Here is a 14,608-nt window from a genome sequence, read left to right on the forward strand (position 1 = left end):
CCAAAGCACCAACTTGCCAAGGTTTCTTCGGCAGCACCTCTCAAACCCGTGACCTCGAAGGACAAGGTTCGCCGGCACATGGGAACACCACCAGCTCCATCTTCCCCATCAAGTCACACACCATCCTGACTTGGAAGTATATCGGCCGTTCCTTCATCATCGCTGGGTCGAAATCCTGGAACTCCCTCCCCAACAGCACTATGGGAGTACCTTCACCACACGGACTGCAGTGGTTCAAGAAGGCGGCTCACCACCACCTTCTCAAGGGCTATTAGGGATGGGCAATAAATGTTGGCTTTGCTAGCGACGCCCAGATCCCGTGAATGAATAAAAAATTTGGAGGAAATTTCTGCTCATACAATACCGGATGTCAGATAAATCAGAGACAGTGACGGGGTCGCGAGAGATGGTGGTGAGGTACAGTTGGGTATCGTCACTGTACATGTGGAATCTGACATTGTATTTTCAGCTGATGTTGCCAAGGGGCAGGGTGTAGATGAGAAATAGGAGGGGGCCAAGGATAGATCCTTGGGGGACTCCAGAGGTAACAGTGCGGGAGTGGGAAATGAAACCATTGCAGGTGATTCTCTGGCTACGATTGGCTGGATAAGAGTGGAACCAGGCAAGTGCAGTCCCACCCAGCTGGACGACGGAGGAGAGGCGTTGTAGCATGATGGTGTGGTCAACCATACTGAAGTCAAGTTGAGAAGGTTGAAGAGGGATAGTTTACCATGGACACAGACACAAAGGATGTTATTTGTGACTTTGACAAGAGCCTTTTCAGTACTGTGGCGGGGAGGAAATCTAATTGGAGGGATTCAAACATGGAGTTGAGGGAAAGATGGGCACAGATTTGGGAGGTGACAGCAAGTTCAAGGACCTTGGATGAAAATGGAGGTTGGAGATGGGGCGGTAGTTTGCAAAGACAGAGGCGTCAAAAGTGGATTTTTTGAGGGGGGGCGTGATGGCAACCGATTTGAAGGGGAGGAGGAGAGTTCCTGAGGAGAAGGAACTATTTAAATATCAGCTAACATGGGGTCAGGGAGGAAAGCTGTGTGGTGAAGCGCCACAGGACGTTTTACTATGTTAGAGGTGCTATATAAATGCAGGTTGTTGTAGATGTCTCTGGTATGGCGCTAGCGGCAGATACGATGAGTGGAAATAGATTCCATCTGTGCTTCACTTCCTAAGACTGAAAATGTGAGGATGATGTCACATTTCGGAGCGGTCAGTCGCCCTCAGGCGGGGTGCATTGCGTGTTCAGCCCCAGTGGCCTAATGGATAAAGCACTGGTCTCTTAAACCATGAACTGTGGGTTCAATTCCCATTTGGGGTAATGTGTTTTTTAAATATTGACACAACGGCAGTTCAGGTGGGGCAAGTGGAGGAAGGAGCACTTAACAAAGTGGAAAATTGCCCAGAATACTTTAAACTTGTAGTTTAGGCTAAAATGTAGCCACTATTAGAGACTGGAGAAATTAAACAATGGAAGAGAGGAGATTTGGGGGAGGGATGGCATCAGATGCCCAAAGATCTAGTTTAGAGCGAGGGAGGTGCCAGCCCAGGAACCATCTTCAATTTGCTACAAGGAAAGATTTTTTTATTTCATTGAGTTATCATGAAAATGGGACTCATCAATTGAGCTCATTCAAAATTCTGCTGCCCATATCCTAACTCGCACCAAGCCTGGTTCACCCGACATCCTGTGCTCACTAACCCACACTGACTCCCAGTCCAGCAACGCTTCGATTTTAAAATTCTCATCCTTGTGTTCCAATCCCTCCATGGCCTTTCCCCTCCCTGTCTCTGTAACCTTCTCCAGCTCTACAATAAACCAAGATCTCTGCGCTCCTCCAATTCTGGCCTCTCTCACATCCCCTAATTCCATCGCTCCACCATTGGCGGCCGTGCTTTCAATTGCCTGGGCCCCAAGCTCTGAAATTCACTTCCTAAACATCTCCAACTCTCTACCTCCCTCTGCTCCTTTAAGATGCTCTGTAAAACCTACCTGCTTAACCAAGCTTTTGGTCATCTGTCCTAATAGCTCCTTATCTGGCTTGGTGACAAATTTTGTTTCACAATCGCTCGTGTGTTACTATGCTAAAGGCACTATACCAATGCAAGTTGTTGTTGTAGCTGGCCTGGTATTGCGCGAGCAGTGACAGATGTGATGGGTGAAAATAGCTTCCATCTGTGCTTAATTTTGTGAGACACTTAAAATGTGAGCCAGGTGTCATATTTCAGAGCGGTCAATTGTCCTCAGGTGGGTCACCTTGTCCATTAAGCTCCAGTGGCCTAATGGATAAGGCACTGGTCCTCCTAAACCACGGATTGTGGGTTCAAGTTCCATCTGAGGTGATGATTTTTTAAAGATTGACAATACGGCGGTGGTTTTATAGGGCAAGTGGTGAAAGGTACAGCCAGGTGGGGAGGCTGCATTAAGGAGGACGGTATCATCACCTGTGAGACAAGTTTGAATCCACAATCCTTGGCTTGGGAGACCAGTGCCTCATCGCTCGCTGAACCTCCCACCCAGATCGCCAGCTGGGAGATAATCTTATCCTTCCCATCCCACTCACCCCTGACCCTGTGGACTCCGCCATCAGATCAGCTATCACCGCCCCTCTCCACAACTAATCCAGAATGTCCAATCATTTGTGAACAAGGTTCTTACCATCCATGAGCTTATTGTGGGTGATTGCATTGACATCACAGCCTTGATGGAATGCTGACTGATGGGTAATGACACCTTCCTGTTAATGAAGTCTCCCCACCCGGCTATACCTTCCACCACTGGCCCGGACTAAATCGTCCATCGTGTTAATCATTAAAAACACATCACCCCAGATGGGACTCGAACCCACAATCCCTGGCTTAGGAGGCCAGTGCCTTATCCATTAGGCCACTGGGGCTGAATACAAAAAGCAGCCCACCTGAGGGCAATTGACCGCTCCGAATTGTGACATCAGCCTCACAGTTTCAGAATCTTAGAAAGATAAGCACAGATGGAAGCTATTTTCACCCATCATATCTGCCACTGCTCGCGCCATACCAAGCCATCTACAACAACAACTTGCATTGGTATAGCGCATTTATCATAGTAACACAGAAGCGATTGTCAAACAAACTTTGACACTGTAGGAATTGACGAATTCCTACGAATAAATGAGATTGACACAGGAGAACAATGAAACAGGTCTTTACTCAACGGAGATGCCACGAGGACTGCCTGGGCAGTCACGTGGTTTGCGACGTGACGTCATCGCGTTTGCCCGCGTTTTCCCACGCTCTTAAAGGGGCCACGCCCCGTACATGCAAACTCTATATACAAAACACAGTATTGCCTAACACAATGGTACAGGCTTAGGCTGGTGTTAGAACATCGTTAAAGAGAATTATGTACAGTTAGCCAGAGTCATTCAGTGGTTCTGCCACAACACCAAGCCACATAAGGAGCTATTAGGACAGATGATCAAAATCTTGGTTAAAGAGGTAGGTTTTATAGAGCATCTTAAAGGAGGAGAGAGAGGTAGCGAGGCGGAGATATTTCGGGAGGGAATTCCAGAGCTTAGGGCCCGGGCAGCTGAAAGCACGGCCATTGATGAAACGAAGGAAAAAAGAGAAAAGACTTGTATTTATATAGCGCCTTCTGTGACCTGGACATCCCAAAGCACTTTACAGCCAATGAAGCACTTTCTGAAGTGTAGTCACTGTTGTAATGTAGGAAATGCAGCATCCAATTTGCGCACAGCAAGCCCCCACAAGCAGCAACGTGATAATGACCAGATAATCTGTTTCAGTGATGCTGGCTGAGGGATAAATATTGGTCACAGGACACCGGGGAGAACACCCTTACTCTTCTTTGAAATAGAGCCATGGGATTGTTTGCCATGGCATCAGGCCAAACATGGGCAAGGAAACCTCATGCTGATTACCACCTACTGCCCTCCAGTCAATGTCCATCACCAAAGGTGGCTCGGTACCACCACTACTGACCGAGCTGGCCAAGTTTCCAGACTGGGCCTGTGGCAGGTGGTGAGAGAACCAACATGAGGGAAAACCTAATTGACCAAAGCACCAACTTGCCAAGGTTTCTTTGGCAGCACCTCCCAAACCCGTGACCTCGAAGGACAAGGGTAGCAGGCACATGGGCACACCACCAGCTCCATCTTCCCCATCAAGTCACACACCATCCTGACTTGGAAGTATATCAGCCGTTCCTTCATCATCGCTGGGTCGAAACCCTGGAACTCCCTCCCCAACAGCACTATGGGAGTAACTTCACCACACGGACTGCAGCCGTTCAAGAAGGCTGCTCACCACCACCTTCTCAAGGGCTATTAGGGATGGGCAATAAATGTTGGCTTTGCTAGCGACGCCCAGATCCCGTGACCGAATAAAAAATTTGGAAGAAATTTCTGCTCATACAATACCGGATGTCAGATAAATCAGAGACAGTGACGGGGTCGCGAGAGATGGTGGTGAGGTACAGTTGGGTATCGTCACTGTACATGTGGAATCTGACATTGTATTTTCAGCTGATGTTGCCAAGGGGCAGGGTGTAGATGAGAAATAGGAGGGGGCCAAGGATAGATCCTTGGGGGACTCCAAAGGTAACAGTGCGGGAGTGGGAAAAGAAACCATTGCAGGTGATTCTCTGGCTACGATTGGCTGGATAAGAGTGGAACCAGGCGAGTGCAGTCACACCCAGCTGGACGACGGAGGAGAGGCGTTGTAGCATGATGGTGTGGTCAACCATACTGAACACAAGTTGAGAAGATTGAAGAGGGATAGTTTACCATGGACACAGACACATAGGGTGTTATTTGTGACTTTGATAAGAGCCTTTTCAGTACTGTGGCGAGGAGGAAATCTAATTGGAGGGATTCAAACATGGAGTTGAGGGAAAGATGGGCACAGATTTGGGAGGTGACAGCAAGTTCGAGGACCTTGGATGAAAAGGGAGGTTGGAGATGGGGCGGTAGTTTGCAAAGACAGAGGCGTCAAGAGTGTATTTTTGAGGAGATGGCGGCTGATTTGAAGGGGAGGGAGAGAGTACCTGAGGAGAAGGAACCATTTAAATATCAGCTAACATGGGGTCAGGAAGGAAAGTTGTGTGGTGAAATGCCAGGGGACGTTTTACTATGTTAAAGGTGCTATATAATTGCAAGTTGTTGTTGTAGATGGCTCTGGTATGGTGCTAGCGGCAGATACGATGGGTGGAAATAGATTCCATCTGTGCTTCACTTTCTAAGACTGAAGATGTGAGGCCGATGTCACATTTCGGAGCGGTCATTTGCCCGCATGAGAGGTACTTTGCATATTCAGCCCCAGTGGCCTAATGGATAAAACACTGGCCTCCTAAACCAGGGATTGTGGGTTCTAAATCCCATCTGGGGTGGTGTGTTTTTAAAGATTGACACTACGGTGGTTTAGTCGGGGCAAGTGGTGGAAGGTACACTTTACAAAGTGGAAAATTGCCCAGAATGGGCAGTGGGCCCAGGATACTTTAAACTTGTAGTTCAGGCTAAAATGCAGCCACTGTTAGAGGCTGGGGAACTTAAACAATGGAAGAGAGGAGATTGGGGAGATAATGGTGAAGGATGGCCAAGGATAGAGTCGCAGAGCGAGGGAGTTGCCAGCCGAGGAGGCATCTTGAATTTCCTTCAAGGAAAGTGTTTTATTTTATTGAGTTAACGCTTTTACTTTCATTCACTCATTTTATTCTTTCAGTTTACTGATTTGTTATGAATTATTTGTGAGTTAATGCTTTCTCTTTTGTTTAGATGCATTCATTCATTAGGGAACGGTTTCTATAATGGTTATGTTACTGGACAAATAACCCACAAACCTGGGCTAAATATCCATAGACATGAGTTTAAATCCTGTGATGGCAGCTGGGGAATTTACGTTCAGTTAATTAAATAAATCTGGAATTAAAAGCTAGCATCAGTAATGGTGACAGATTTGTTATCAGTTAATGCTTTCTCTTGTGTTGCGATGTTTTCATTCTTCAGTTGTACTCACTGATTCTACTTATACTACAATTGTGCTCCTTTCTGTTACTCATCACTTTGGTGCTTTTCGTGTCAAGTAATTTATTTCTTCCATTTAGCAATTTTATTTCTTCTGTTGAATGGGGAAACACCATGAAAATGGGACTCATCAATTGAGCTCATCCATAATTCTGCTGCCCGTATCTTAACTCGCACCAAGTCCGGTTCACCAGTCACCCTGTGCTCACTAACCCACACTGACTCCCAGTCCAGCAACGCTTCAATTTAAAAATTCTCATCCCTGTGTTCCAATCCCTCCATGGCCTCGCCCCTCGCTGTCTCTGTAACCTTCTCCAGCTCTACAATAATCCAAGATCTCTGCGCTTCTCCAATTCTGGCCTCTTTCAAATCCCCTATTGTAATTGCTCCACCATTGGCGGCCGTGCCTTCAACTGCACTTTGTCCAGCTTACAGCCCATCGCCCATCGTTGCTGTTACCTGCTGAGTCTGTGACTGCCCCACTGGCTTATTTTGCTGCTGTCTGGGTCCTGACCAGAAATTCACTCTCCTGGGCCGACGTCCATTTCTCCACCGTTTCCGGATCTTATGGTGGCCTCCAACTTCACCACCGCTTTCTGCCCCACGGCAATTCTCCACATTTCCACAGAAATATCTCTCGGTAACTCTGCCCTCACAAACCCCTACAGAATGTCCATCCACTTGTGAACATGGTCCTCACTGTAATGAATATAATGTATATATACCTTAAGGGAGAGAACTACTTTTTACAGCTCCTGTATACTGTAGCACCGGCAGTGACCACACCTGTATATAAACCCTGAGTAGTGATCTGTACAGTTAGTTCTAGAGCAACCCTCATTCAGTAAACACCTGTTGAATCGTTCCCTGCAGTCTGTTGTCTGATTATTGAAGGACACAACATTAAGATACACGGACATAACATTGGCGACGAGCAGATTCGAACCTACCTGCAACTCTGCATCACCTCCCAGGGATTCGCTCCTGGAGAACAGTGGAAGAAGGTCGAGTCCAGAAGCACGGGCGTCGACCACGGGCAACTGCCAATCATCCAGCGGAGATTTGAGCATCGCAGGGGAGGCTGTCGAGAGCCAGGCTTGGCTTTCCAGTCCCGGTGGTCCAGCGAAACAGGCTGGCAACAGGTACTGCGCAGACCCTTCCCGGACAGCGACCGGCTAGAGCCCGACCGAGCGGCACAGAAAAAGGCCGAGCAGCGTCGACGGGGGAGAGAGAGAGGGCAGAGCGCACAGGGCGCAGCTGGTGTTCAGGACCGAGCGGCGTCAACGGGGGAGAGAGGCGAGAGAGAGCAGAGCGCAGCCGGTGTTCAAGGGCCGAGCAGCGTCAACAGGGGAGAGAGGCGCGCAGGAAAACGCGCAGAGCGCAGCCGGTGTTCAAGAGCCGAGCAGCGTCAACGGGTGAGAGAGGTGCGCAGGAAAACGCGAGGCGCTGCCTTTGCCACGAGGACCGCAGAGAGCGGCATTGGCAGCAGCGCAGGAGCAGCGCACAAAACCCACAGGGCGTCGCCATTTGCCACGAGGACAGCCGAGAGCGGCGTTGGTAGCAGCGCGGGAGACACCATTTTAAGCCGCAGCGGGGAAGAAAGGAAAGCGCGGGAGACGCCATTTTAAGCCAGTCTAATCACACCCAAAAATGCCGAAGAGTGGCAGTATCACAGCGTTCGAAAATGAAGTCCAAGATTGGACGACATATGTCGAACGCATAGAAGTATACTGCAAGGCGAATGAAGTGCCAGATGACAAGAAAGCGCTGGTATTGTTGAATTCAATGGGTGCAAAAACGTATGGCTTACTACGAAACCTAGTAACCCCAGAGAAGCCAGTAGAAAAGGATTTTGAAAACATAGTGTTAATCCTACAGGAGCAATTAAACCCCACACCGCTGCTGATAGCAGAAAGATTTAAGTTTCACAAAAGGAACCAGCATAAAGATGAAAGTAATGCTGAGTATTTAACGGAACTGTGCAAGCTATCGAAACACTGCCAATTTGGAACGGGACTAGCAGATACTTTAAGGGACAAGTTTGTCTGTGGGCTTCAAAGTGAAGGAACCCAGAAACGGCTTCTATCAGAAAAGGATCTTACGCTGGATAAGGCTTTCAGCATTGCAGTATCACACAAAGCAGTAGCACGGGGCGCTGCAGAGATACAACGGAGACCGCAAGAATATGGCACAAATGAAATGTCATACGGAACAGTGAAGTGCTATCGCTGTGGCAGAACAACACACGACCATAATGATTGCTGGATCAAGGACAAAGTGTGCAGACAGTGTGGAAAAGTAGGACACATAGCAAGAGTCTGCAGGTCGGGAAAGAAAACCAGCAGCAAGAAATTTCCACAGGAGAAGTACAAGAAGGTACATAAGGTGACGGAGAGTAGTTCAGATGAACAGAAGAGTGATACAGACTCCGGAAGCAAAGAGCTGGGTTGTCTGAAACTACATAATGTGATCAAAATGGAGGATCACCAAACTATCTGGGTCACGCTCAAGATAGCAGGAGTCCAAGTGAAAATGGAATTGGACACAGGATCAGCCCTAACAGTCATAAACCAAAGGGACTACAAGCGGCTATTCTCACATATACCCTTGAGAGATACAAAGATTGTCTTGAAGACGTACACGGGGCAAAAAGTCTACCCCAAAGGAAAAATAAGGGTGAACGTTATATATAACGGCAAGTAAACACCAAAAATGGAGGACCACCACTACTAGGACGTGAATGGATCCGGAAGATACAGCTAGATTGGCATTCCATACAAGCACTGACTGTAGATGCCAAAAAAGATGACGACGTCACACCTGGATGACTGTCAAAAATGCTAACTGACGCACAAGAAGTGTTCCAGCAGGGACTTGGAACACTAAAAGGCATAACAGCGACGATCAAAATAGAGGAAAATGCAAGCCCAAAGTTTTTTAAGGCCAGACCGGTACCTTATGCGATCCGCCCAGCCGTCGAAGCAGAGCTGGAAGGTTTGGAATGTTCAGGAGTACTGTCCAAAGTGGACTGGAGCGAGTGGGCTACACCCATCGTTCCTGTAATGAAGAGGTCGTTGAGTAATACGCCTGGGGAACCAAAGAAGGTTCGCATCTGTGGGGACTTTAAGGTGACAGTGAACCCAGTCCTTCACACTGTACAATATCCACTTCCGCGGATTGAAAATATTTTCGCCTCGCTATCTGGAGGGAAACTCTTCACTAAGATTGATCTGGCCCAGGCGTACCTGCAAATGGAGGTAGAAGAAGCCTCATAAAGGTCTCTACCAATACAACCGGCTGGTGTTCAGGGTAGCATCAGCTCCGGCTATTTGGCAAGTCTGCAAGGGATTCCAGGGACCCAGTGTTATTTGGACGACATCCTGATCACGGGCGAAAATGACAGTGATCACCTCGCCAACCTGGAGCAGGTGCTCACTGGATTGAAGGAATATGGGCTCTGAGCTAATCGCCACAAATGCGAGTTTTTCCAGAAGCAGATCTCGTATTGTGGCCACGTTATTGAGAAAGAGGGGTTACATAAGTCCCCTGAAAAGATTGAGGCAGTAGTCAAGGCTCCAGCACCGGAAAATGTGTCACAACTGAGGTCGTTCCTCGGGCTGGTGAACTACTACCATAAGTTCTTGCCGAATTTGTCTACTGTACTACACCCACTGAACACTCTACTGCAAACGGGGGTACCATGGAAGTGGAGTGATGAATGTAAATGAGCTTTCCAGAAGAGCAAAGCATTGATCACATCAAAAGAGGTGTTGGCTCATTTCAACCCAGCACTACCAATTCGATTGGCGTGTGATGCATCACCCTATGGCATTGGAGCGGTGCTGTCGCACAAATTCCCGGACGGCTCGGAGAGGCCAGTAGCCTTTGCGTCTCGGTCACTAACCTCAGCCGAGCTTAACTATGCCCAGATTGACAGGGAGGCCCTCAGCCTAGTGTGGGGAGTGAAAAAGTTCAATCACTATCTGCACGGGCAGAAGTTCACCTTGCTGACTGACCACCAACCAATTGTCTCCATCTTTAATCCAAAGAAGGGCGTTCCGGTGATGACTGCACAACGGCTACAAAGATGGTCCCTTTTTCTAGGGGCGCACCAATATGAAATCGAGTATAAGGGCACGAAACAGCATGGAAACGCTGATGGGCTATCACGCCTGCCACTGCCTACTGCGGAGGAAGCACCAGCAGTGGATCCTGTCAAAAAATTTCATTCGACTATAATTGAATGCTTGCCAGTAACTAACGCTGGTATAGAGAAGGAGACCCGAAATGACCCGACACTGTCTCGGGTATATGATTTGACGATGAAGGGATGGCCAGCACATTGCGACTCACTGTTGCCAGCATTCTCATCCAGATGAGAACAGCTGTCAGTATGCCAGGGGACCTTGATGTGTGGATCCCGAGTGGTAATTCCACCCAAGTTAAGGGAGAGAGTGCTCAATGAGATTCACGAAGGTCATCTGGGAGGGGTGAAAATGAAAAGCCTTGCTAGGGCTTATGTGTGGTGGCCGGGGATCGATCAGCAAACCGAGGACCAGACAAAGAGCTGCTCAGGATGCCAGAAGGCCCAAAATGCACCACCACATGCCCCTCTACACCCATGGGAGTGGCCCTCATCTCCATGGCAACGGGTGCATATTGATTTTGCTGGTCCATTCATAGACTCAATGTTTTTAATAGCTGTGGATGCGCACTCGAAATGGCCTGAGTTGATCAAAATGTCCTCCACCACCACGGAGAAAACTATTGCAGTCCTACGGACCATTTTTGCCAGGAACGGCTTGCCAGAGCAGATTTGCTCTGATAACGGACCACAGTTTGTGTCCGAAGAGTTTCGAAGATTTATGAAAAGGAATGGGGTAAGGCATTACACATCCGCCCCGTATCATCCAGCCACAAATGGATTGGCTGAGAGGTTCGTACAAACCTTTAAAAAAGCAGTAAAGGCCATGTGCGATGACAACATTCGGCTGCAGCACAAGGTGGACAATTTCCTGTTAGCCTACAGAAATGCGACACATGCAGTCACCAACCAGGCCCCGGCCATGATGTTCTTTAACCGAAGGTTGAGATCTCGTCTGGATTTGCTCAGACCAAATGTACAAAGAGATGTTGAGAGTAAGCAATTCCAGCACATCAATGAGAAGCCGACAAGGAGCTTCAATGTAGGGCAACCAGTCTTGGCCCGCGACTACCGAACAGAGAAATGGCAACCAGGAACGATATGCACACGGCAGGGGCCACTAATGTACACAGTGGATGTTGGGGAGAACATTGTGAGCTGCCATGCTGGCCAGATCCTAGAGTCACAGGAATGAGAACAGGAACAGGAACAACCCCATGTCTCGGCCATACGTACCTGGTGAGGAACCCGACGTACAGGTCGCATCTACCTCAGAAACAATAGCATTGGAAGCTGATGAATCAACTGACGACAGGGTGCTAGAATCGCCTCCGCACCAAGAGCGAGACACTCGGGAAAGGCGTTATCCAGAAAGAATCAGGAAGCCTCCCCAGAGACTGAATATATCAATGGACTATTTTCATATAACATTGTATATTAAAAATGTTAATTGTTAAATGAGTATTATGGTACTGTTAATCTAAAAGGGGAGGAATTGTAATGTATGTAATGTATATATACCTTAAGGGAGAGAACTACTTTTTACAGCTCCTGTATACTGTAGTACCGGCAGTGACCACACCTGTATATAAACCCTGAGTAGTGATCTGTACAGTTAGTTCTAGAGCAACCCTCATTCAGTAAACACCTGTTGAATCGTTCCCTGCAGTCTGTTGTCTGATTATTGAAGGACACAACATTAGGATACACGGACATAACACTCACCATCCACGAGTTTACGGTGGATGATTACATTGACATCACGGCCTTGACGGAAACTTGGCTCACAGGTGATGACACCGTCCTCCTTCATGCAGCCTCCCTGCCTGGCCATGCATTTCACCACTTGCCCTGCCTAAACCGCCTTAGCATCAATCTTTAAAAAAGCATCACTTTAGATGGGACTCAAACCCACCATAAGGCGAATGCCTTATCCATTTGGCCACTGGGGCTTAAAGGACAATATTGCCCACCTAAGGGCAAGTGACCGCTCCGAATTGTGACATCTGCATCATATTTTCAGAGTCTCACAAAGTTAACCCGAGATGGGAGCTATTTTCACCCATCGTATCTGTCACTGCTCGCGCCATACCAAGCCATCTACAACAACAACTTGCATTGGTATAACGCCTTTAGCGTAGTAACACAGGAGCAATTGTCAAAGAAAATTTGACACCAAGCCACATAAGGAGCTATTAGGACAGATGATCAAAAGCTTGGTTAAAGAGTTAGGTTTTATAGAGCATCTTAAAGGAGGAGAGGGCGGTAGAGAGGCGGAGATATTTAGGGAGTGAATTCCAGAGCTTGGGGCCCAGGCAGTTGAAAGCACGGCCGCCAATGGTGGAGCGATGGAAATAGGGGATGTGATAGAGGCCAGAATTGGAGAAGCGCAGAGATCTTGGATTATTGTCGGGCTGGAGAAGGTTACAGAGACAGTGAGGGGCGAGGCCATGGAGGGATTTGAACACAAGGATGAGAATTTTTAAATCGAAGCGTTGCTGGACTGGGAGTCAGTGTGGGTTAGTGAGCACAGGGTGACGGGTGAACCGGACTTGGTGCGAGTTAGGATACGGGCAGCAGAATTCTGGATGAGTTGAATTGATGAGTCCCATTTTCATGGTGTTTCCCCGTTCAACGGAAGAAATCAAATTACTAAATGGAAGAAAAAGCTTTAATTCACTGAAATAAATTACTTAACACAAGAAGCACCAAAGTGATGAGTAACAGAAAGGAGCACAATTGTAGTATAAGTAGAATCAGTGAGTACAACTGAAGAATGAAAACATCGCAACACAAGAGAAAGCATTAACTCAGAATTAATTCAAAACAAATCAGTAAACTGAAAGAATAAAATGGGTGAAAGAAAGAAAATCCGTTAATTCAATCAAATAAAACACTTTCCTTGAAGGAAATTCAAGATGTCTCCTGGGCTGGCAGCTCCCTCGGGAGCTCCCTCGCTCTGCGACTCTATCCTTGGCCTCCGATGCCATCCTTCACCATTTCTCCCCAATCTCCTCTCTTCCAATGTTTAAGTTCCTCAGGTTCTAATAGTTTTGCATTATAGCCCAAACTACAAGTTGAAATTCACCTGGGCCCCAATGCTCGTCCGTGGTAATTTTTCACTTTGTTAAGTATACGTTCCACCATTGACACAGGATTACATTACACAGGATATACGGCACAGAAACAGGCCCTTTGGCCTGTAGGATTTCGCAAAATTTTCAAAATTTTCTACAGCTCCGAAGATTTATTTTTAATTATAGAATACCTGGGTAGAATACACCTTTAAAAATCCAGGGATCAAAAATGGCCGTCAGACCTCGTGGCATAAGCAAAGGCAGCCTGTGTGTCTGTGAAAAGGATAATCAAAAATGGCTGTCCGACCTCATGGCAGAAGACACAACACAGCCCGTGTGCTGTGAAAAGGAAAATCAAAGATGGCTGACAAAGGATTTTAAAAAAAAACCAGCCCCTGAAGTAGTAAGGTATTTAAACCGTCAATCAAATGCGGTTTGGGAAACTGCTACAATGTTGACTCAAAAGGTTAAATGCTTGAGACTGTCAGCATGAACAAAGGAACTTTGTTTACACGAACGCTTTACAATATTGACTTAAGAGATTAAGCACTTGAGACTGCCAATCAATTGCGGTTGGGCATGACCACAGGACAATCAGATTGTTTACACTAACCTCCAAGGGCTGTTTACTCAGCAGTTAAGGAAATAGACATGTTTTCTTCAAACGGAGACAGCTTTATTCAACCCATCACAATGAATGGGGATACATTCAAAAACCCATCACAAGGGAAATGGCTAATTCATCCAAAACCCATCACAATGAATGGGGCAGATCGATTCCCTTTTGTACAGCCCAGAGACATCCGGATTTGGCCGGGAAGATTTCGGCTCCAAATGGGGTATAAGATAGCTTCTCAGGAAGCCATCTCTCTCTCTCTCTGTAGCCTTGCCTCCATGCCCTATCTACAACTCAGGAGCCTGCCCAAGGGAGTGGAATACCAGCAGTTACTTTTAAACACTGGGGTATCTCCATTTCAGGGTGGTGAAGAATCTAAGACTGCAGGAGTACGGAGCAGGTGTTTCACTGGTGAGCATAGTTTTTCTGGCCCATCACAAAGCAACTTAGATAGGTATTTAGGGGTGGGAATTAAGGGGGATTTTGTTAAAACTGTAATTTTAGTCAATTTTCCCTCGTTGTGTCCGTTTTCTCCTCCCCAGTTAAGTAACAGTGTTGCACTAAGCAGAAGAGTGCTGTAGTGGACACTAAGTACTGTGAGAAGTAAAGAGCTGCACTCGTTAAAGGTGCTGTATTTAAGTAAGTGTGTACTTTATTAAAGGTGCTGTATTTAAGAAAAGGAGTGTTGCACTAAGCAAAAGAGTGCTGTAGTGGACATTAAATGTACTGTGTTAAG

The 14,608-nt window shown here is 47.2% G+C and overlaps 1 non-coding gene across 1 annotated transcript; it reads right to left on the reverse strand.

The window, feature by feature from the left end:
- Positions 1–2,839: 2,839 nt before the first annotated feature.
- trnar-ccu (transfer RNA arginine (anticodon CCU)) lies at positions 2,840–2,912 on the reverse strand. The gene has a single exon. It is a non-coding gene; the product is annotated as a tRNA-Arg (tRNA).
- Positions 2,913–14,608: the final 11,696 nt, after the last annotated feature.

The sequence above is a fragment of the Somniosus microcephalus genome, chromosome 28, assembly GCF_052327205.1.
Source record: "Somniosus microcephalus isolate GS21.2 chromosome 28, FLI_Smic_1.0, whole genome shotgun sequence".
Classification (NCBI taxonomy): Eukaryota; Metazoa; Chordata; class Chondrichthyes; order Squaliformes; family Somniosidae; genus Somniosus; species Somniosus microcephalus.